General features: G+C 41.1%; 1 pseudogene; it reads left to right on the top strand.

Annotated features, from left to right (window-relative positions):
- Positions 1–1,090: 1,090 nt before the first annotated feature.
- LOC139578328 (ornithine decarboxylase antizyme 1-like) lies at positions 1,091–14,439 on the top strand (annotated as a pseudogene).
- The last annotated feature ends 8,696 nt before the right edge of the window (positions 14,440–23,135 follow it).

Here is a 23,135-nt window from a genome sequence, read left to right as displayed (position 1 = left end):
AAGCATAAATTATTGTTAATCTAACTGCAGTGTCCAATTAACAGTAGCTATTACAGTGAAATACCATGCTATTGTTTGAGGAGAGTGCTCAACAACAACAAAAACTTATCACGGCAACTGGTTTGATACATTCATCTCTGAAGGTAAATGATGTACTTACATTAAGTAATCTTGCTCTGATTTGTCATCCTGAAGGTCTCAGAGATAAAATGTAACAGTTTTATTTGATACAATCAATGTTTAATTCAAATGTAGGAACTGGGATCTACAGTTTGACCCCACTGCTGTCTCTGGCTCCACACCCACCCCGCTCTGGCCAACTAGATTTGTGAAAGTTAGTGTATAAGCTAATGATCCATCATGTATGACATTTCTGTAAATGTACATTTTTTATTACCATAGCATTTTTGTATGTTCTCAATAGTTATGTACTTAAATGTATACATTGACCAATTCGGCACATTTGGGCAAACTCCTGGCAGACTTAATACAAAATATTGTGCAGTAATGTAATTATTCACTGGATCAGTCTGAAACTTTGCACACAGACATTGCTGCCATCTGTTGGCCAAAATCTAAATTACACCTAGACTCCTATCTGAAAGTATGGCCTTTCTCTTGCATTTCAAATGTTTTTTTGTTTGTATTATCTTTTTACCAGGTCTAATGTATTATTTTCTCCTACATTAATTTCACATTTCCACAAACTTCAAATTGTTTCCTTTCAAATGGTATCAAGAATATGCATATCCTTGCCTCAGATCCTGAGATCTAACTGCCTGTATGTCATTTTGGGATAACATTTTTTTTAAACGGTACGATCCTTAAAGAACCGCTCTTGTGGTTCCCCAAATCCTAATGAGTTAATTGTTACATGATTAATTTAATCGGGTAATAATGAAACCTAGTTGATTAGATAAATAACTCACCAGATTAATGAAAGTAAAGTCACGACAATAGAGATCCTATTAAATTATTGTAATTCCCAATTCTATGGTTTAATTCCAAAGTTGAATTCATCAAACGTCATGGTTTTAGGACACTCCCTTTTCTTTGTGACTGCTGACTCGAGCAGCCCTCCCTTTATGCTCTCCCTTTATGCTCTGGCAGCCTGAGCCTACGAGAAAAATTATTTGGTGAGGAGAGAAGCAAAAGGGATCTGCAGTCTTGGACGCTGTTGGCCTTATGGTTAAATCCAACCTTCAGACGATATTAAATAGCCACTGTTTTGTCAGAGAAAAAGAGAAAACCACATCCACAATGCCAGTTAACGAACTGCCCGGTAATAACCCCGAGAGTGAAAGGTAAGTTGAGATAGTGTAGTAATTGTCAGAAGGACTATGAATACTCATTGAGTCAGTAGCCACAGAGGCCTAGTTAACTGAAACGTAACGTTACTCAGATAGCATAACTTGTTTACTGTTTTTACAGTTGATATTATGTAAGTCAGTGGAACAATATTGTGCTGAACTGCCTTTTTATCTCAAAGTTGACTATATTTAACTCTAATCGAAGTCTGTATAATTTATTAAAGTTGGTTGCGGTTTATTTCGAACAAATTGTCATTTAGCATTATGCTGACGTTGGCTAACGCGTTAACGTTAGGTAGCTAGTTAGGTTACCAGCTAATGCTAACTAGACAGCTCGTTCTATAACTAGTTACCTTTGGCTTTGTCAATGCACTGTTTAACGCCAATTGCATCATTTGCGATGCATTAATAATCCAACTAACGTTAGCCACGGCAACATGTTTTCACAATAATGTTGGGATAATTGGAGTAACACCTTATTTCGTCGAATGTTCTGGAAGACGTTTGTCGACGTTGGTAGCTAGAAACGTAGTGACAGTGCGTTTTAAGCAATAGTCACACAGCCAGTTAGCCAACGTTAGTTAGCTACTACTAGCCATTGCGGCAAATATGTAGCTTGCAACGCTTCAACACTTGTAGCATCTCACCTGCAGGTATCAATATCATATCTGTGCACTCACATATGTTTGGCCAATAAAAACCCTTGACGACTTGACTAGGTCGACAATATACTTTCGACCTAGGTTAGCTAGGTAACATGAGTGACAACTAATTAACTTACCTATTTGCTCAGTTCCCAGTCAGTACTTGTGCCTAAAAACCAAAGTACAGGATGTGCAGTCTAAAAGTAGGTTATTTAACTAAAAACAACCCAGCTAAGGAACAGCAGTGTACACTAACCCTATCAGAATGTACATCCCTTCTCATCTGTGGTAATTAAAACTAGTATAGACCAATAAAGCCTAGACAACACTAAAGACCTTGCACTAACACAAGTAGGCTCACCATGGAGTATTTTCCATTGATTATTCTCAATAGTTGCACATCGTCATGATAAGCCTCGACAGTCTGAGTCTCACTAAGTACAACTACTGTTGACGTGTGTAGTATGGTTATAGTATTCTATCAGAATGGACACAGCGCTATTTGCACGTTTTGATCAAGTCTGTGCCCAATGGGTGTGAAATGCTGTTATGGTTTTTTGCATGGGTGGGGCATTGAGCAGCTGTCTGTTACTAGAGGAAGAGGGCTCTTGAAACTAAGTCCCCAGCACCACCATTTAAGTGCTTTGAGTACAGGTTGCAAGGTGTCCATAACTGCCCCAAAATCATTCCCCTTTGGCCAAATATGTAGTCTAATTTCTGCCAGGCAGTATTTTTCCACATCAGATTCATTCAACTGGTAAAGGCTGTTACGCAAGTGGTGGACTCATCTCCCACCTGACTAAGCCAGCTGTCAAGTTAAGGCGCTTCATGAATGGTTTGTCTGGGGATTTTGAGGAATATTGTGAATGGTGTAGAATAGCAGTGCAGTTGAATCTGTGGGAACAATTTACAGGTGTAATGTGAATGGCCAGGGATTTTACATAAGGATGCAAGTTGGGTATTATTTGCAATTATCTGGTCAGGTTCTTTCCAAAGGAACCTCGTTCACTAGAACCACAAGTGATTCCAGTCAATATACCGTAGAAATGAGTGATGAGCCTATGACGTCTCTCATACTTAATATCACTGTTACTCTGATTTTGAGCTCCAAGGTTGACAATGGTTTTTACTTTGATTTCACATGTCTGCTCCACATATAACACTGGAGTGGCGTTTGCGTATGAGTCTGTGAACAGTAACACCACCGCTAATGGGTTATGGGTTTTGTTCCTGTTTGGGGCTCGGAGAATAGACCTACTCTCAGCTCTGCTAGCGCAACCCCAACAGAAAGGCGTATTATGGACAAGATCACACTGTTGTGGCTTAGGCAAAATGGCTGATCAGTGCAGTTGGTAATCTGGCACATGTCTCAGTGATGTAAGAGGTTGGACTTTTTGTCGCTAGTGCAGACTTGAATTAGGTTATGAACTCCACCTGTTTTTTGCCACCCTCATTTTTAGCCCGGGTAGCTGAAATTGTTCTCAGTATTTTTCCATTAACGTTGTTTCCCGAAATGATGCCGACAGTGGCACTTGTCTCTTCCCCCATAGGCTACTCCCACTGTGACAGTTCACGCTGCTTAATCAGTGATATGTCAACAGGGAATCAGTCACCATGGCAGCCATCTCTGACAACCAAGCTGAGTGAAGGCAGTTATGTTGTTTATTGAATCATCACCAGGGACTGAAACTAACATTTTGGTCCACTAGCCACTGTGGCAGGTAGATTCTTTTTTTACTAGCTATAATTGATTTGCTATATTTACCACAAAAACCACATACGGATGAGCATGCTTTGAAATGTTTCTATAACAATGCATGTATTAATAGTAAGAAGTGATGTGGTACAGTGCCTTCTGAAAGTATTCACACCCCTTTACTTTTTCCAAATGTTGTTCCACACTGAATTTTGAATTGATTAAATAATGTTGTCACTGGCCTACACACAACACCCCATAATGTCAAAGTGGAATTATCTTTTTAGAAATGTATACTGAAGAAAAATATAAATGCATCATGTAAAGATCCCAGAAATGTTCCATAAGCACAAAAAGCTTATTTCTCTCAATTTGTGCACAAATTTGTTTACATCCCTTTTAGTGAGCATTTCTCTTTTGCAAAGATAATCTTCTATCCACCTGACAGGTGTGGCATATCAAGAAGCTGATTAAACATCATGATCATAACACAGGTGCACCTTGTGCTGGAGACAAAAGGCAGCTCTAAAATGTGCGGTTTTGTCACAGAACACAATGCCACAGATGTCAAGTTGAGGGAGCGTGCAATTACCATGCTGAGTGCAGGAATGTCCACCAGAGCTGTTGCCAGATAATTTAATGTTAATTTCTCTACCATAAGCCGCCTCCAATGTCATTTTAGAGAATTTGGCAGTACGTCCAACCGGCCTCACAACCGCAGACCATGTGCAACCAGGCCAGCCCAGGACTGCCACGTCTGGCTTCTTCACCTACAGGATCTTCTTGGACCAGACACACGGGCAGCTGATGAAACTGTGGGTTTGCACAACTGAAGAATTTCTGCACAAACTGTCAGAAACCGTCTCAGGGAAGCTCACCTGCATGCTCGTCGTCCTCAACAGGGTGTTGACTTCACTGCAGTTCTGTGTCGTAAACCGACTTTAGAGGGAAAATGCTCACCTTCAATGGCCATTGGCACGCTGGAGAAGTGTGCTCTTCACATGTGGATCCCGGTTTCAACTACTGAGCAGATGGTGTCATGTGGGCTAGTGGTTTGCTGATGTCAACATTGTGAAAAGAGTGCGCCATGGTAGCGGTGGGGTTTTGGTATGGGCTGGCATAACCACGGACATGAATACAATTGCATTTTATTGATGGTAATTTGAATGAAGAGATAACATGACGAGATCCAGAGCCCCATTGTCTTGCCATTCCTCCGCCATCACCTCATGTTTCAGCATAATGCACAGCCCCCATGTCGCAAGGATCTGTAAACAATTCCTGGAAGTTGAAAATGTCCCTGTTATTCCATAGCCTTTATACTCACCAGACATGTCACCCATTGAGCATGTTTGGGATGCTTTGGATCGACGTGTACAACAGCGTGTTCCATTACCCGCCAATATTCAGCAACTTCACACAACCATTGAAGAGGAGTGGGACAACATTCCACGATCAACAGCCTGTTCAACTCTGTGAAGGAGATGTCAAGCTGCATGAGGCAAATGGTAGTCACACAAGATGCTGACTGGTTTTCTGATCCACACCCTTTTTTTAAAGGTGTCTGTGACCAACAGATGCGTATCTGTATTCCCAGTCATGTGAAAGCCATAGATTAGGGCCTAATGAATTGACTGATTTTCTTTATATGAACTTAGTGAAATCTTTGAAATTGTTTCGTTTTTTTATATTTTCAGTGTAAAATGAAAATCTGAAATGTCTTGAGTATATAAGTAAGTAACTCATTTTGTTATGTTAAGCCTAAATAAATTCAGGAGTAATGTGCTTAACCCCCCAGAGTTGATTGACACACCGGTTGATTTTGTTTTTGACCCTCTTTGCCATTTTATGAATGTGTTATTCAATGTGTTTCTATGGGCTTTAGTAGTAAATGCCAATATCAATATTTTATCAATAAAAAAATTAAATATTTATCTGATACCTAAAGGGGTCCTAAAATCAAATACCTAAATGATCCATTGTATGACCATTTTTTAAACAATTCCTGATAAAATAATTTATATGTTGAAAGATAATGATTCAATAATTCCACTCTGAAACCATATAATTGTATGAAATTGATTAGAATCATAAAATTATAATCTGATGTGTGTAGTTTTAGTCAGAATTAGATTAAACAATGTATCTGTATAGTGGAAAAACAGACTGTCTGAGCAAGGCGTAGCTTAGGATTTGAACTTGTATGTGTGTGCCGAAGAAAAAAACAGAACAATTAAACTGTGTTTGAACTGACTTGGCTAGGCCTCTGAGAAACTTATGATAGCATAGGGAGAACTTCTCAAGGTTTCCCTAATCTCGGGGAATGGAACTGTCGGCTGGGTAGTGATACACAGTGGTGAGAACTATGGAGAAGGATAAAACTCACCTACTGTTTGTGTATGTATGTGCGTAGGATACCTACTGTTTGTGTGGAAGTATGTGCGCAGCTATAAAAATGGATGTCTTTGTATAATGGACTTCAGAGCATTCTCGTGAATAAACTGTACTATCTTTTTGCATAAGCTGAGTCTTTGACTAATTCTTATTAAACCCATGGTCTTACAGATCTCGGGGATTGGTCAGAGCTATTGATTGTCAGTTATTATCATTGGGATTGAAAATTCTCGTGACAATTCCATGTCAGTTTAGCACCCCCCTTCCCCCAAAGACATTAAATATCCCTTTGAGCATGGTGAAGTTATTAATTACACCCAGTCACTACTAAGATACTGGTGTCCTTCCTAACTCAGTTGCTGGAGAGAGAGGAAACTGTTCAGGGATTTCACCATGGGGCCAATAGTGACTTTAGAACACTGAGTTTAATGGCTGTGATAGAACTGAGGATCAACAACATTGTACTTACACCACAATACTAAGCTAAATGACAGCTGGGGGTCCTATACAGAAGAAAAACAATTCCATAACATCCATCCGGTTTGCAATAAGGCACTAAAAACTGCATCAAATTTAGTAAAGAAAGGTCCTCCCGGGTGGCGCAGTGGTCTAGGGCACTGCATCGCAGTGCTAGCTGCGCCACCAGAGTCTCTGGGTTCGCGCCCAGGCTCTGTCGCAGCCGGCCGCGACTGGGGGGTCCGTGGGGCGACGCACAATTGGCCTAGCGTCGCCCGGGTTAGGGAGGGTTTGGCCGGTAGGGATATCCTTGTCTCATCGCGCTCCAGCGACTCCTGTGGCGGGCCGGGCGCAGTGCGCGCTAACCAAGGGGGGCAGGTGCACGGTGTTTCCTCCGACACATTGGTGCGGCTGGCTTCCGGGTTGGAGGCGCGCTGTGTTAAGAAGCAGTGCGGCTTGGTTGGGTTGTGCTTCGGAGGACGCACGGCTTTCGACCTTCGTCTCTCCCGAGCCCGTACGGGAGTTGTAGCGATGAGACAAGATTGTAATTACTAGCGATTGGATACCACGAAAATTGGGGAGAAAAGGGGATAAAAAATAAAAAATTTAGTAAAGAAATTAACTTTGTCCTGAATTTTGGCTGCATCATGTTATGTCATTGGCAAAGACTAGGGAGTTTTTTTGGGGGATAAAAATAAACTGAATAGAGCACAGGGAAAATCCTAAAGGAAAACCAGGTTGTCTGCTTTCCAGCACACTGGGAGACATTCATCTTTCAGCAGGACAATAACCTAAAATACAAGGCCAAATATACACTAGAGTTGCTTACTAAGATAATTGAATGTTCCTGAGTGGCCTCGTTACAGCGTTGACTTAAATCATATTAAAAATCTATGGCAATGGCTGTCTAACAATGATCAACAACCAACTTGACAGAGCTTGAAGAATTTACAAAGTATGTACAACAATGCTGTTTTCACTTTGCTTCTTAATATAAATTCAAGGGGGAATACCTAGTCAGTTGTACAACTGAATGCATTCAACTGAAATGTGTCTTACGCGTTTAATCCAACTAAACTCAGCAAAAAAAAAGAAATGTCCTCTCACTGTCAACTGCGTTTATTTTCAGCAAACTTAACATGTAAATATTTGTATGAACATAAGATTCAACAACTGAGACCTAAACTGAACAAGCTCCACAGACAAACAAAGGGGGATCAAAATCAAAAGTAACGGTCAGTATCTGGTGTGGCCACCAGCTGCATTAAGTACTGCAGTTCATCTCCTCCTCATGGACTGCACCAGATTCTCATGGACTGCCAGTTCTTAATGTGAGATGTTACCCTACTCTTCCACCAAGGCACCTGCAAGAACCCGAACATTTCTGTGGGGAATGGCTCTAGCCCTCACCCTCCGATCCAACAGGTCCCAGATGTGCTCAATGGGATTGAGATCCGGGCTCTTCGCTGGCCATGGCAGAACACTGACTTTCCTGTCTTGCAGGAAATCACACACAGAACGAGCAGTATGGCTGATGGCATTGTCATGCTGGAGGGTCATGTCAGGATGAGCCTGCAGGAAGTGTACCACATGAGGGAGGAGGATGTCTTCCCTGTAACGCAGTGTTGAGATTGCCTGCAATGACAACAAGCTCAGTCCGATGATGCTGTGACACACCGCCCCCAGACCATGACAGACCCTCCACCTCCAAATCGATCCCGCTCCAGAGTACAGGCCTCGGTGTAATGCTCATTCCTTCGACTATAAACGCAAATCCGACCATCACCCCTGGTGAAACAAAACCGCAGCTCGTCAGTGAGGAGCCCATAGGCAAAGTTGTTGCCGGTGATGTCTGGTGAGGACCTGCCTTACAACAGGCCTACAAGTCCTCAGTGCAGCCTCTCTCAGCCTATTGCGGACAGTCTGAGCACTGATGGAGGGATTGTGTGTTCCTGGTGTAACTCAGGCAGTTGTTGTTGCCCTCCTGTACCTGTCCCACAGGTATGATGTTGGGATTTACCGATCCTGTGCAGATGTTGTTAGACATGGTCTGCCACTGCGAGGACGATCAGCTGTCCGTCCTGTCTCCCTGTAGCGCTGTCTTAGGCGTCTCACAGTACGGACATTGCAATTTATTGCCCTGGCCACATCTGCAGTCCTCATCTCATGCCTCCTTGCAGTATGCCTAAGGCACGTTCACGCAGATGTGCAGGGACCCTGGGCATCTTTCGTTTGGTGTTCTTCAGAGTCTGTAGAAAGGCCTCTTTAGTGACCTAAGTTTTCATAACTGTGACCTTAATTGCCCACAGTCTAAGCTGTTAGTGTCTTAACGACCGTTCCACAGGTGCATGTTAATTGTTTATGGTTCATTGAAGAAGCATGGGAAACCGTGTTTAAACACTTTACAATGAAAATCTGTAAAGTTATTTGGATTTTTACGAATTGTCTTTGAAGACCAGGTCCTGAAAAAGGGACGTTTCTTTTTTTGCTGGCTTTAGAAAGGTGTGTGGGCTGCCTTAATCGACATCCACGTCATCGGTGCCCGGGAACAGTGGGTTAACTGCCTTGCTCGGGGGCAGAACAACAGATTTTTACCTTGTCATCTCAGGGATTTGATCCAGCAACCTTTTGGTTACTGACCCAACGCTCCTCTAGTGTTATATAATTACACTACACTATTAGTTTGTGTTTGTTACATCTGCAAACGGCTAGTTTCTTAGCGAGTTGAGCTTAAGTTGTTAGCTGCTAATGCTAATTGATAGTTAGCCGGCTGAATAGCTAGCTAATAAATGTACTGCGTCAGCGCAAACGTAACTATCTATACAGCCTGATAATTCCAGTGATGGTGTAGACCTAAATCAGCATGTGCAAACGTATCTTCTAAATCAAAGAGGAATACGCGAAGCATGAGTATGTTAGCTACTAGAGGTCGGCCGATTAATCGGAATGGCCGATTTAATTAGGGCCGATTTCAATTTTTCATAACAACCGGAAATCTGTATTTTTGGACACCGATTTTTTTTTACACCTTTATTTAATCTTTATCTAACTAGGCAAGTCAGTTAAGAACAGATTCTTATTTTTAATGATGGCCTAGGAACGGTGGGTTAACTGCCTTGTTCAGGGGCAGAACGACAGATTTTTACCTTGTCAGCTCGGGGGATTCAATCTTGCAACCTTACAGTTAACTAGTCCAACGCTCTAACCACCTGCCTCTCATTGCACTCCACGAGGAGACTGCCTGTTACGCGAATGCAGTAAGCCAAGGTAAGTTGCTAGCTAGCATTAAACTTATCTTATAAAAAACAATCAATCAATGACTGTCATTGCTCCAATGTGTACTTAACCATAAACATCAATGCCTTTCTTAAAATCAATATACAAGTATATATTTTTAAACCTGCATATTTAGCTAAAAGAAATCCAGGTTAGCAGGCAATATTAACCAGGTGAAATTGTGTCATTTCTCTTGCGTTCATTGCACGCAGAGTCAGGGTAGATGCAACAGTTTGGGCCGCCTGGCTCTTTGCGAACTAATTTGCCAGAATTTTACGTAATTATGACATAACATTGAAGGTTGTGCAATGTAACAGGAATATTTAGACTCATGGATGCCACTCGTTAGATAAAATACGGAACGGAATAAACGTTTTGTTTGAGGTGATAGTTTCCGGATTTGTCAAAGGTATATGGTTTAGAGAGAAATAGTCAACGCGTTATAATTCCTGTAATAACTTGCGGCTGAACTTGAAAGGGGTTCCTTCGTTATTTTACCGTTCATGTCTTCCATAGAGAATGTCTTGATCTACTTCAAATAAGGTCTGTGTTTCGCGGAGGAGCAGACTAACAGGGGACCATGCAGACAAGCTCTGCTTTCTGCACTACAACCTAAAACTTAACTGGGAATATTGAAGACCCATGAAAGCTGGTGGTTCGTTTTAACATATGTTCTCATGTTATTTGAGACTAAATTGTATTATGTATTATTTATGTATTATATTAAGTTAAAATAAAAGTGTTCATTCAGTATTGTTGCAATTGTCATTATTACAAAAATGTGTGTGTGTATGAGATATATATATATTTTTTTTTAATCGGCCTATTAATCGGTATCGGCTTTTTTTGTCCTCCAATCGGTATCGGCATTGAAAAATCATAATCGGTCGACCTCTATTAGCTACATGAAGCAGCTAAGAGAACATTCAATGTAGCCAAAGATTATAGATTCCCATAGTCAACACTGGTTCTTACACGGTCACAATATCTCCTCCCTGGTATTTTTCTTCGTTGTCATGTCAAACACTGTATTCAAAGTGCCCGCTATTATATTCTAACTATAGAATTAGAATAATCATTATATTTCCATGATTCCAATAGTTACCCAAATGTTTTGCTCCAAATCGCAATTGCAACATTTGGTTAAGAATAAGGCCTAGATTGTTTGCCCAACTCATGCAGCCCTACATGGCAGTGTGGAATTTTTTTCAAATGAGCACAAGAGATGGATAAATGCAAAACTATTTATGGTTTTATACGGTTCAATTCAATCAAAATGGAGAAAGACCCATTGAAATCACTTAGAATGTATGTGTTGCCACCCTAGGGTCACGCACCACTTATAAAGTAAATTTAGAACTTTCATTATTAGAATACCGCTATACTGTCCAATTTCTTTTAAACACAGTGATTATTATATTTTGGCCATATCGCCCAGCCCCAGACTTGGGTGTGAATACGATATTTCTTTATTTTATTGTCAATAAATATGGAAACATTTATAAAAACATGATTTCACTTCATCATTATGGGGTATTGTGTAGATGGGTGAGGAAAAATGTATTTAATCCATTTTGAATTCAGGCTGTCACACAGCCAAGTGCGGAATAAGTCAAGGGGTATGAATATATTCTGATGGTGCTATATATTGCTCAATGTAAAAGTTGTATGACTCCTTTAGTAATAATGGCTCTGTTCTTCTGTGTTCTCCAACACCTCCAGTCAGAGGCGGTGTTCCCGCTGTTGCAGTAACCCCTGTCCGGGGCCTCTGTGGTGTTCCTGATGCCCCTCGCCCACCCCTGAAGATCCCAGGTGGGCGAGGAAATGACCAGCGGGATCGCAATCTTTCAGCTAAGCTATTCTACTCTGTGAGTCCACGCTCCTTCACATCCTCTGGCATTAGGATGCCTACCTGTGTCAAACCTCTCTTCGTACCTGCTCATTTCTAAAAAAAAAAAGAAATCTTGCAGGATGCTCGGTTGCTGGTTCTTGAGGAGCCTCCACCCATCAACGGCAGAGTGCGTTTCCTGCTCTTTGAGCCCCGTCGCTCAGTGGGCAAGCACTGTGTCTGGAGGGGGGCGCTGAAAGGGAGGAACATCTACATCGAGATCCCCCCTGGAGCTCTGCCTGAGGGCAGCAAAGACAGGTCAGTGATCCAATGCAAATGCAACCTCTCTTTTGTCCTCTGGTTTCCTACATTCTCCTTTTCAGCTCATTTATCACCTGATTTACTTAAAGGAAAATCCACCCAAAACAACTCATTCCTTTAGTTAATTAATACTAATATGTGAGAACAATATTTTGTGAACAAAGGTTTCATTTTGGCGGTATAATGAGGTTGGTAGCAACGTGGTAAATTATTGTGGGAATCTGTTGCAGCTCAAGTCGACTACAAAATCCGCAATGCTCTCTATGGGCTGGCTAGGTAGCTAGCTAGAAAATGTAGCTACACACAATAATCCCAAAGATAATATCAGCATGTAAAGTAGCTAGTTAGTGCCGTTTGTTTAGGCAATTTAGGAGTCAACAATCTCATCATGTTCAACCTGCAAATCGATGTGCCTCAGTGGAGTCCAACATTCACAACTACAGATATACTTTTGAGGAGATGGGGAAACTTTGCCCATGCTACGTCAATGGGCCGTGTGGTGCATTCTGGGCGATTCTGGGACAAAGAGCGCTCTCCTTCAAGGAGTGAATGGGAGTCTTGCCCGCAATCTAAAAAACAACAACATTGGCACAAATTTTGTCAACAAGAAGTACAACATTACAAATATTTTCAGAGATGTAAGATAACTATCTGTAACGTCGTATAGCTTTGGAATCGAGACATTACGTACTTTCGTGGGAAATAGGCATGTTTCTTGACATATACTCTCACTTTGAGAAGGGATTGTGTGACGATTAGCTTAGCAACTTTGTGATGCAGCATGACAACGTGAACGCGATTGGTAACCGTACCCATGCAATGCACCCTTGACTAAAGAGGCAGACATATAGGAAAATTTGCTAGACCCTCTGTTAAATTACAGTTTTCTCGAGGTAGGAATATCGCAAAAAATATGATCAATGGCTCATTCGAGAGAAGGCATCCTCTCGAGTTACGACATCGGCCAGTATTGAAATCTGTCATGTATGATAGACGTTTTCGCAAATCTATAAGTCATTTCCTAGGATAAAGTAATCCTTCTAACCCCCCCCCCCCTTAAAAGAGTTAGATGCACTATTGTAAAGTGGTTGTTCCACTGGATATCATAAGGTGAATGCACCAATTTGTAAGTCGCTCTGGATAAGAGCGTCTGCTAAATGACTTAAATGTAAATGTAATTTCCTATTAACTTTCAGTGTAATGAGAGCGACTTCATCACAGTACTACATCATACTGGCCGGATTTCTGCCTGCTTGAACGCCAATAACTCAGATGCACATGAAATGACCCCGGGAATCTATAGGACATCAATGAGATGTACAAAAACAATATAACGTTCAAAACGGGTGACCCTTTAACAAAAGGAACATCTCGATATGTGGTCCAGGTATCCTCATGAAATAGTGGGCATTTACTCTTTTCTCTATTGTTCCTCAAGCAAGCGGAGGCCAATGACATCACCAATCCCCATTAGTCCAACTTGAATGCCCTACTCTTTCTGCAGTTGTCTAAAACCTTATTTTGTTCAAAATGTATTTTTTTACCATTTTAGTGTGTGTATTTTACTGTATTAAGTTATACTTGGGATATTGCTTTACAACAGGAAACCTTTTTTAAATTGTTTATCGCTGGATGATGTCTTGTCTTTAAACCAGTTTACATGGTTGTTTCTTGCTAGATGGACTGTTTCTATTGCACTGCCTTAATAGCTCATTGATTTACTTCCCTTCTCCAGTTTCGCTCTCCTGCTGGAGTTTGCGGAAGAGAAGCTGCAAGTTGACCATGTCTTCATCTGCTTCCATAAGAACCGAGACGACAGAGGTAAGTCCCTGTGTGTGTCCAGTCAACGCCTCTTTTTATACTTTCTTTTTTTGTTATGAGTCTTCTCACACTCCCTTCTCTCTCGCTCCAGCATCTCTGCTGCGTACCTTCAGCTTCCTGGGCTTTGAGATTGTGAGACCAGGTCATCCCCTCGTCCCTACCCGTCCCGACGCTTTCTTCATGGCTTACAGCATCGAACGAGACTCCTCTGACGACGAATAACTGATCACACACAAGTTTGCTTTTATGTACCCTTCCCCATCCCACTCTATCACTTAAAGAAAATGCATATTATCAAAACTCAGTAAGGTTGAGGTTTCCTGTGAAATTGTTTTTGTTGATTACCTTTGATGTGCTGTATTACAATGACATTTGCACTAGTGTATAATGTTAAACCAGGAATGTACACATCTGGAAAATGTTTCCTCACCACTGTAATAATTTCCATGTGTAGTGCTGATTTCCCACTCCCCCATCCACCACAATGATAATCGCTAGGATGTAATATATATGGTAATTTCCATGCTGCATACTCATGTAACTAGTTGTTTTTTTCTGGCTATTTGAAGTTGATTTTCATGTTTTAGTTAAAAAAAATAAAAAAAAGTGTGCATGAATTTTTTAGTTTTAGTTTTGATTCACTTGACTAAAATCTGCATATAACAAGTGTGCGAATAAAAGTGCTCACCTTAAGTGGATTTTGATTTCTAGTTATGTTGTATGGATTGGATACAGTGCAGTGATATGTAAAGAATTGTACAACAAGTACAATTTTGGGATATGTAGACCAGAGGGTTATACCAGTTGTAAAAGCAGCATCTTTTAAAATTGATAGACATCAGTCTCGGTGTTGAATTTCACCTAGTGCACTGTAAGTTGATATTTTAAAATCATTACTGTGTGCTAATGGGGCTCCTTGGATCCAGGAAAGGTTACGTGCATATACACTGAGTATAGAGAACATTAGCAACACCTTTCAATTTTATTTTTTACCTATAAGTAGGCAAGTCAGTTAAGAACAAATTCTTATTTACAATGACGGCCTACACTTTCCATGATGTAGACTGACCAGGTGAATCCATGTGAAAGCTTTGACCCCTTATTGATGTCAATTGTTAAATTCACTTCAATCAGTGTAGATGAAGGGGTGGGGACAGGTTAAAGAAGGATTTGTGTGTCAAGGACTGCAACGCTGCAGTGTTTTTCACGTTCAACAGTTTCCTGTGTGTGTCAAGAATGGTCCACCACCCAAAGGACATCCAGCCAACTTGACCACTATGGGAAGCATTGGAGTCAACATGGGCTAGCATCCCTGTGGAACGCTTTCGACACGTAGAGTCCATGCCCCGACAAATTGAGGCTGTTCTGAGGTCAAAAGGTGGTGCAACTCAATATTAGGAAGGTGTACATTTGATTCGCTTTAATTTGGGCTTTTTGATATGGAGTTGATATGTGGTTAATATCCTTGGAAAACCCTTTAATGGAGAAAAAAGCTAACCTTTTATGCATTCCAGATGTTCTAGATACATGAAGGTTTAAAATCATCCACATTTTACATTAGAGGATCAGTGAAGCAGTGAACTTTAAAATATTTGAAATATGAGTATTGCTGTGAGTAATGTCAACTTCCAGTCCACTGTGGTCTAGTCTTAGTTGTGCTGTGGTCCTCGTCACAGTCCCGGAGTCAACGAAGGAGAGGTACTGCAGACACAGTAAGTGTTACCTATTTAAACTGAGCTGGTCCTGAATCAGCCCTATCTCTGCCAGCTTCAGCAACAGAAGGGCCTGCTTGGCTGACAGTCAGTTGTGCAGAGTGAAAGGTCCAGTGGGATTTAGCTTGAAGACCTTAGTACGTGGACCCCAGAGCAGAGCCTGCAGGATCCAAACTATGTCTGCTATCTGTAGCCCATTACACCTATCCTGAAGCCAAGAGACGAGCTGGAGAAGCCATGGTAGATATGGGGCGTTCTAGGTGGCATCATCTGAACTCTGTGTCTGCTGAGAGGTAGCATTGTCAGGGAGGTACAGGCAGTACTCTAGCAATGTTCAGAACTGAGACTATGGATGGAGCAGCATGAACAGTAAGGTTATGGATCAACACCACATTAGAGGCTCCCCAATTTCTCCATAGGGTCTGAATCACTCCCTTTGCTTTTTCGTACTCTAAGAACTCTTCAATTCTTCCACTTTCTCCAGCGTTATATGCCACAGTGCCTGGCATTGATTGTACTTTTTTATAATTTTCCTTTCCTGCTGTTTCCTCTCCTTGTTTTCACCCCTTGGCCATACCAGTAAGAAGCACTGTGCCCTCACGCAGGTGGCTGCGTTGCTGAATAGGTGTTGCAACACCAAGGCCAACTAGCAGCAGAATACTCACTTGCCTCTCATAGACTAGTAGTTCAAAGCTCTGCTGGACCCTTCCCCCTTGTAAAGTCTTCCAAAGTAGCCTCTGGTTGGTAAATCTCTCCAGGGTTGGGGAGTCCGTTACACGTAAGGGATTACAAAAAACGGCAACTGTAATCGTTTACGTTACCAGCAAAAATATTGTAATCAGATTACAGATACTTGTGAAAAACTAGATTACTTCGAGGATTACTTTTAAATTCAGAAATTATTTTTGAGAAAAATATGACACTTCTCTGTTTTCTCAATGACATTCAAATCAACATTTAAAAAAGGCGCAAATTAAATTTTGTTCCACCTGGGTGAGTCTGACAAATCAGAGACCACTACAGTATGATGACACCAAATGAAATGTGTTTAATCGCGGGAAAAGAGCAGGAATAGGCTTTTTTAGGCTACAGTCCAAACTATGTCTTCCAATGGTGCGAATGCTGTTGGCATCCAAAGATTATCCAACTTGAATAAATGCTTGGAGGTAAGGATGAGAGCAGTGGTGTAGTCTACGGCGATACGGATATCACTTATTATTGATATCTACAAAGCGCATTGATGTGAATCACATTGCTGCGCTCTCATTTAGCTACGTATTACGTATTGTGGTTGTTGTGATGGCTTTTCACATCTAAATGTGTATTTGATCCCAATAATGGTTGAATTAAAGAAGTTTAAACTGCCTATCAATCATTGTTTTTAAAACCAGTGGACAGCCATTAAAAAATGCGCTCTTGCATAGTGCGGATCCCAGCCTATGGAATAAAAGTGTGGCTTTTATTGCTCAATCTAATTCATGCTGATAAAAAAATGTGTCCATAGGTATAATGGACACATGCTCAAACTAGCACACTTTTGATAAACTTAAATGGCCCATCTGTGGTTGCTACATCCATTTTGGACTTATAAATGATATATATTAATGTACAGATATAATTTAAGCATATTATTATATGTAGTAGAAAGCGATGAGTTAGAAGAAGCCTACACAACCAACCCATAATGTAAAATGTAACATCCATATATGGCCAGCTATGTAAACTTTAACATTGATTTATCATGAAATAGATGTCCTTCAATTGGTAATATACATTGTTGTCTTCTTCTAATGCCTTTTAAGGGGAACGTAATCTAAAAGTAACTGAATGTCAGCAGAGGTGGGACCAAGTCATTGTTTTACAAGTCACTAGTAAGTCTTAAGTCTTAGCACTCAAGTCCCAAGTCAAGACAGGCAAGTCCGAGTCAAGTCTCAAGTCAAGACCGACAAGTATCAAGTCAAGTCTCAAGTCCTAAACTTTGAGTTTTGAGTCCTAAACAAGTCATAATGTGCTCTTCACCAAATGTAATACCATTTCATATTTTTAACAAGGGTAATACTTAGTATATTACATTTACGCAAATCATGAATGCTTTAAAAAATATCTATATATTTATTACTTTCCAAATAAATGTTATATTTTCATGGAAATACATGGGTAGCCATGAGAAAGACCCCCCCAATAGTGATCGACTATCAAGGATCGCTATGGGGCGCAATCGGGTGATGTAGGCTTGTACACAATTGCCCAACCTTAACACACACACACTCTCTGTGTGTGGTTACAGTAGGCTAACGTATGTCAATGGTTTTAGGAACAGCAGTAACATCAGGCAGGATTTAGGCTACAAGGCTACCAACTGCCTAGCCAGTTGTAGCTCAATCTTGGGTGTAATGATCGTGTTCCCGCACTGACTGACTGTGTGGAGGCTCATTGATTTAACGTTACGTTAGCCTACATGCTACACTAGCAAAGTTATAAATTATATAGCTGTCGGCTATACTAGCCACGACTTACCGTTCTTTGTGCAGCTTCAAATGTCAAACAAAGTTAGAAATTGTTGCGCCTCCATCTGTAATTTTCTTCCCACGTTTTGCAAGTTGCAATCCGTTTTTTGTTGATACAGCGTCGTCTTTATATCCGAAAATAATAATTTTGGGTATCATCTTTCCAAGGGCTCCATCTGAATTCACCTGCCTCCTCTGCACTGCCCCGCACAACTTTTTCTCAGCTGGCACAATTTGATTGGCTGCTGTCCGATTCAAACTGTAATCCGTTAAATGAAGAGTTGATGCGCTGCACACTTTTTTAAATAGCATAATTTTTTATATTTGGGCTTGGGGAGGGTATCAAGTCAGGTCGAGTCAAAAGGCTCAAGTCCAAGTTAAGTCACGAGTCATTGGTGTTAAAGTCAAAGTCGAGTTGCAAGTCATCATATTTGTGACTTGAGTCCAAGTCATGTGACTCGAGTCCACACCTCTGGTACTAATCAGATTACGTTACTGAGTTTGGGTAATCCAAAAGTTATTTAACAATTTTGGACAGGTAACTAAGGGGTTTGAACATGTGAGTTAGGGGTTACCAAACTTGCCATAAGGGTGCAGATCGTGACTGTGGCTTGGGGTAGATCATAGAAATTCCACTTTTTGTAATTATCTCCTATTTTTGATTGTGGCTGTTTGCATTTGGTGCAGCTGTGTTTGCATTTTGCTTGATTTTTGCACTGTGCACATGACTCAAGTATGAATACTGCGTAGGCTATATATTATGAGTATAACCTATATATTATGAGTATAGCATCTTCCCAGGAAACGTTGGGGTATTCAGGCTGTAGTACAGTGAACCTGCTATCTGCATGGGCTGGTAGTTTTCACAGAACAGGAAATCTTTGAGCTGAAATGCACCAACTTCTTCACTGGACTCTCATCAGGAGAACCCCAGGCTCCAGGTGCTGTGCCATATTTCTCAGGAACAGTAGGTGGCGATGCTGAATGCCTTGAGAAATATTCCCCTGATTGTAGAACCGCTGAAGAAATAGTGAAGCTGTTTGTCAGGTGTATCGAAGTTCAGTTGAGATATGGGCTGCAAGTGGAGAGGGCACTTCTGGACTGGTCTTTCTTCATCTCTCTCTACATGGGCCTGAGTGTCTGTGATGGGGGCCAGCTTGTAGAGAGTGTTGTCATAGTTTTGGTAACGGCAGGGTAGCAGGCACTGGGGAGATAGGACACAGATAGACCCCTGGTAGGGATAGGGTGTGAGCCAGCCTCTTCTTGGGCGCTGGTGGTGGGATGGTGCTCTTTATGAAAAATCTCTCTTGATGACAGTAAGAGGGTTCTGAGAGTTAGCGGTAAGTATAGAACATGTCAGCGTCAGAACAGAAACTTTCCAGAGAAATCATTGCCTAGTTTCACACGTTGACTCTATGATTATTGAGAAGTTCTTCAGAATAAGAGAAAATACAGAAGAAGACTTATACTTAAGCAATAAGGCCTAGGAGATGTGGTATATGGCCATTATAGTGCCTGAGTACAACCATTAGCCGTGGTATATTGGCCATATAGCACAGGTGCCTTATTGCTATTATGAACTGGTTACCAATGTAATCAGTAATTAGAACAGTAAAAATACAGTTTCAGTCGGAAGTTTACATACACTTAGGTTGGAGTAATTAAAACTTTTTTTTCAACCACTCCACAAATTTCTTGTTAACTAACTATAGTTTTGGCAAGTCGGTTAGGACATCTACTTTGTGCATGACACAAGTAATTTTTCCAACAATTGTTTACAGACAGATTATTTCACTTATAATTCACTGTATCATAATTCTAGTTGGTCAGAAGTTTACATACACTAAGTTGACTGTGCCTTTAAACATCTTGGAATATTCCAGAAAATGATGTCATGGCTTTAGAAGCTTCTGATAGGCTAATTGACATCATTTGAGTCAATTGGAGGTGTACCTGTGGATGTATTTCAAGGCCTAACTTGAAACTCAGTGCCTTTTTGCTTGACATCATGGGGAAATGAAAATAAATCATCTAAGACCTCAGAAAAATAATTGTAGACCACAAGTCTGGTTCATCCTTGGGAGCAATTTCCAAACGCCTGAAGGTACCGCGTTCATCTGTACAAACAATAGTACGCGAGTATAAACACCATGGGACCACGCAGCCGTCATACCGCTCAGGAAGGAGACGCGTTGTCTCCTAGAGATGAACGTACTTTGGTGCGAAAAGTGCAAATCAATCCCAGAACAACAGCAAAGGACCTTGTGAAGATGCTGGAGGAAACAGGTACAAAAGTATCTATATCCACAGTAAAACGAGTCCTATATCGACATAACCTGAAAGGCCGCTCAACAAAGAAGAAGCCGCTGCTCCAAAACCGCCATAAAAAATCCAGACTACGGTTTGCAACTGCACATAGGGACAACGATCGTACTTTCTGGAGAAATGTCCTCTGGTCTGATGAAACAAAAATAGAACTGTTTGGCCATAATGACCATTGTTATGTGTGGAGGAAAAAGGGGGAGCCTTGCAAGCCGAAGAACACCACCCCAACCGTGAAGCACGGGGGTGGCAGCATCATGTTGGAAGTTAAAGCTTGGTCGCTGTCACGAGAATTTTCAATCCCAATGATAATAACTAACAATTATTTAAGCTTTAACTAATCCCCGAAGTTTAATCCAAAGACATGCCATTTTATAACTCACTCCCTCCCTACCTAATACATGCACATACATACACACAAACAGTAGGTGAGATGTATCTTCCTCCATAGTTCTCACCACTTGTTTATCACTTCCAAGCTGGCAGTTCTCTCCTCCCGAGATTAGAGGAACCTTGACAGGACTCCCTGTCCTGTCGTAAGTTTCCCAGAGTTCTAACCAGGTCAGGTCATACACAGTTTAATTGTTCTCGGTATTTTCTTAGTCACACACACACACACACATTTCTCTGTCTCACTTGTCTCTACCGAACCTTATTGGACTTACGTTTAGCACTTTAATTATTCATTATACATGTTACCTAAACTAATACTTACTAATAGTTACGTTTCAGGGTGGAATTCTTTAGTCATTACCTTAAACATCTAAATTCCCTTATCAGTCGCAAATGGGTCTTCCAATTGGACAATGACCCCAAGCATACTTCCAAAGTGGTGGCAAAATGGCTTAAGGACAACAAAGTCAAGGTATTGGAGTGGCCATCACAAAGCCCTGACCTCAATCCTATAGAAAATTTGTGGGCAGAACTGAAAAAGCGTGTGCGAGCAAGGAGGCCTACAAACCTTACTCAGTTACACCAGCTCTGTCAGGAGGAATGGGCAAAAATTCACCCAACTTATTGTGGGAAGCTTGTGGAAGGCTACCCGAAACGTTTGACCCAAGTTAAACAATTTAAAGGCAATGCTACCAAATACTAATTGAGTGTATGTAAACTTCTTACCCACTGGGAATGTGATGAAAGAAATAAAATCTGAAATAAATCATTGTCTCTACTATTATTCTGACATTTCACATTCTTAAAATAAAGTGGTGATCCTAACTGACCTAAGACATGGAATTTCTACTAGGATTAAATGTCAGGAATTGTGAAAGACGGAGTTTAAATGTATTTGACTAAGGTGTATGTAAACTTCAGACTTCAACTGTACATGTTTTGTCATACCCGCGGTATACGGTCTGTTGTAAACTGGGTGGTTCCAGCCCTGAATGCTGATTGGTTGACAGCAGTGGTATATCAGACCGTATACCACGGGTATGACAATACATTTATTTTGACTGCTCTAATTACGTTGGTAACCAGTTTATAATAGCAATAAGGCACCTCGGGGGTTTGTGATATATGGCCAATATACCACGGCTAAGGGCTGTTTCCAGGCAAGAACATAAGAACACCCCTTAGCTGTGGTATATTGGCCGTATACCACACCCCTTCATGTCTTATTGCTTAAATATACCACAGCTTTCAGCTAATAAACATTCAAGTTGCACGTTTCATGGCTCAAATCACCCAGTTTATAATTAAGCATTAATTAAGGCCCGAGGGGGTGTGGTATATGGCCAATACACCACGGCTAAGGGATGTTCTTAAAAATGACACAACGTGGAGTGCCTGGATACAGCCCTAAGCCATGGTATATTGGCCATATAACACAAACCCCCGGGGTGCCTTATTTCTATTATGAACTGGTTACCAACGTAAATTAGAGCAGTAAAAAAAAAAATTGGGTCATACCCGTGGTATACGGTCTGATATACCACAGCTGTCAGCCAATCAGCATTCAGGGCTTGACCCATCCAGTTTATAATGTCTCAAATACCATGGCTTTCAGACAATCAGCATCCAGGGCTTGAACTACCCGGTTTATAATGAAAGAGATAAAACTGTTGTAGGTTATGTAGATTAAACATTTGACAGGAGCTAGTGTATTCAGTTGAGCTTGTGACAATGTTGTGGTTACAGCGGGCCTCTATCAGCATAGGTCTGGTTTTAGGTGTCACTTCCTTCAATTCATTTCACATGAGAAACGGGAAGCAGGGCAAGAGAAGAAAGATAAATGAGAGGCTAAAATACAATTGCTATTCATTTTTTAACTGGAAAAAGCAAATGTCTAAAGAATTGATATCCTTTATCCATTTCATAATTGAAATCAATTGAATAATTTAATTATACAGTGACTGATAAAGTAAGCTGGGTGTTGTACACACCATAGTGCTGGTGTATGGGACACTGGGGTGCATGGCAGTCAGTGGCTGCGGAGCACACGTCTGTGCAGGTTGAACCCTGGTGCTAATGGGGTCCCAATGGGCTAGAGACATTCCATCCAACTCCATATCCAGACTGGAACCCACACTGAAACCCACACTGGAGCCTCACGAGTAGAGACTCCTAAACATATCCACACAAACACCCACATGCATACACACATTACACACACAACTGTAATTCACAATCAGTAATTTATCTGCTACCCTTTGTCCTGCTGACTTAAAGTAAGTGCATACTAAAAATAAGTGCATACAGTACAGAAGCTGCATAGCACTCCATGCAGTGTCTTGACAGTCTCTCTGAACCTTCAAATGCTTAAAATATGTGAGATTTAAAGCACCGTGTTTTAAAGCACAGTGTTGCTGGGTTTTTGTCTTACCTGCACTGTTTGATAGGCAACACT

Source organism: Salvelinus alpinus, chromosome 6 (assembly GCF_045679555.1).
Source record: "Salvelinus alpinus chromosome 6, SLU_Salpinus.1, whole genome shotgun sequence".
Taxonomy (NCBI): domain Eukaryota; kingdom Metazoa; phylum Chordata; class Actinopteri; order Salmoniformes; family Salmonidae; genus Salvelinus; species Salvelinus alpinus.
The sequence above is the reverse complement of the archived record's forward strand: the minus strand, read 5'-3'. Positions and strand labels throughout refer to the sequence as shown.